Here is a 1,947-nt window from a genome sequence, read left to right as displayed (position 1 = left end):
TTTAATTCATTTAATATATGACGCAAAGGGTGTATCTAGACATTTTTTACCAACTACATGTTAATGTGAAAACAGAAAAACAGAACGTGCTTGCTGCAAAAGCCTCGAAAGTAAACCAGCTCTTACTTCCTGTCCTCGTCAATATCCAGATTGATTGGGATGTCATTTGTTCCAAGGCTTTCCAGCTGGTTGAGGCAAACGGGAAGAAGTATGGCTTTTTCCAAAACGACTCGACGGTGAGATCGCCTGTTTCCAGAGCAGCAATACGTGATTAGTCTGAAAGGAATAAGAATCAAACTTAAAAAACATATGGAGCAAATATAGAATTCATCAGATCCTTCACTAATGTACATCCCAGTTTTCTCAAAGGTAACGAATCGAGTGGGGATTGAACCCACGACCTCTCGCTTGCCGGGCGATTGCTCTCCCAACTGCGCTATCGGTTCGTTGCTATTACACTAGTTCGTAGTAGACGAGGGGAGCGACGTGCTCAATGTTCACCATCCGGTACCTGAATTCTACAAAGAAATCAAAAACGACTTTCGTGCAAAATATCTGAGAATATTTGTATCATAAATAGAAATATTAAAATATTAATGTTTAGCTTAGAATTTTTTTGCAAAATATCACAAAGATAAGAGAATTTAAAACATAAGAAATTATAAGTTGCTGTGATATTGGCTATTATAACCAGACAGTGTCTATTGAATAACTACAGTATAACTTCAAACAAAAATCGAATCATGGAATATAATCAAATATAATACGTTATATTACTGTATTACGCAGGTTATAAATAACTGTAGTTGTCTACCTTTAGAAGCTTTCAAACAAACCTAATCAAATATAATCAAATATGATCAATCAATCGAATACAAGCGAACTTAAATTTGGGGTAGTATTCCATTGATCAAATTAAATTCGACAATTGAAACAGATTGAAACCGCAAATCTTGGGAAATATTTTATTACAATTTTTTTGTGTTTGACAATGAAATTGTAATTACCTTAAGGGGATTAATTTTCGCGGGGATTATATTTCGTGAATTTCGCAAGTTTTTCCACAATTCGCGAAATATAATCCCCGCAAAAGTTTTAAAAACCTTTGGATTCGGGAAATTTGCAAAATATAATAAGTTTTTTTAGACATAATTTCCCTTTGTTTTCAGAAAAATTATATTAAAGACATATCAATCGGTACGACAGAGAGTTTTCATCAACAATGCTTGTTATATCTTTAGACAAAAGCAAGTTTTTTATTGGTCTACTGTTCGATTTTTTAGTTTTGAATTTTCAAAAAAGCCCACTTCTCGCGAAACTCGCGAAAGAAGGTACCTAAGGGAACTAATTTTGGCAACCAGCAAAAATCCTGAAAATTTTTAATTTTGGCGAGAACTTGTTTTGGCGATTGATGCTGATTGATGAGTTCTTTAATTTTGGCGGGAACTAAATTTGGCGAGAACTAATTTTGGCAAATGACAGCGTAAATCTGTTCTATTTTGCCTTACTTGAAGTTTTTTTGTGAACTCAAGAAGTTATTTAGGGAATATACCAAAAAATTTAATTTTGGCAACTTATTTTGGGGGAACTAATTGTGACGAGCGGCAAAAATCCTGAAAATTTTTAATTTTGGCAAAAACTTATTTTGCCGAGTGAGCATAGTGTTTAATTTTGGCAGGAACTAATTTTGGCGAATTTTGTCTAAATAAGTTCCCTTAAGGTATTTGATTACGTTCAATTGATTCAATAATTATAAAATTTATAATAATTTTCTTTTTGATCCAATTAGATTTTTTAGCAGGCAATCGGTTATCTACAATTGATTCTTCAACTGCTCAAATGTAATCTTGTCTTGGTCTCCAATAGTTACAGCAATGGAGTCTTCTGACAGGGAATTGATCTCAATTCTTTGTAGTTCTTTTTCAGTTTTATTTTTCTTTGATTTTA

General features: G+C 33.0%; 1 non-coding gene across 1 annotated transcript; it reads right to left on the bottom strand.

Annotated features, from left to right (window-relative positions):
- Positions 1-373: 373 nt before the first annotated feature.
- On the bottom strand, positions 374-446 carry Trnaa-ggc (transfer RNA alanine (anticodon GGC)). The gene has a single exon. It is a non-coding gene; the product is annotated as a tRNA-Ala (tRNA).
- Between the last annotated feature and the right edge of the window lie 1,501 nt (positions 447-1,947).

Source organism: Clytia hemisphaerica, unplaced genomic scaffold (assembly GCF_902728285.1).
Source record: "Clytia hemisphaerica strain Z4C2 unplaced genomic scaffold, Clytia hemisphaerica genome assembly, whole genome shotgun sequence".
Lineage (NCBI taxonomy): Eukaryota > Metazoa > Cnidaria > Hydrozoa > Leptothecata > Clytiidae > Clytia > Clytia hemisphaerica.
This window is presented reverse-complemented; position numbering and strand designations above follow the sequence as displayed.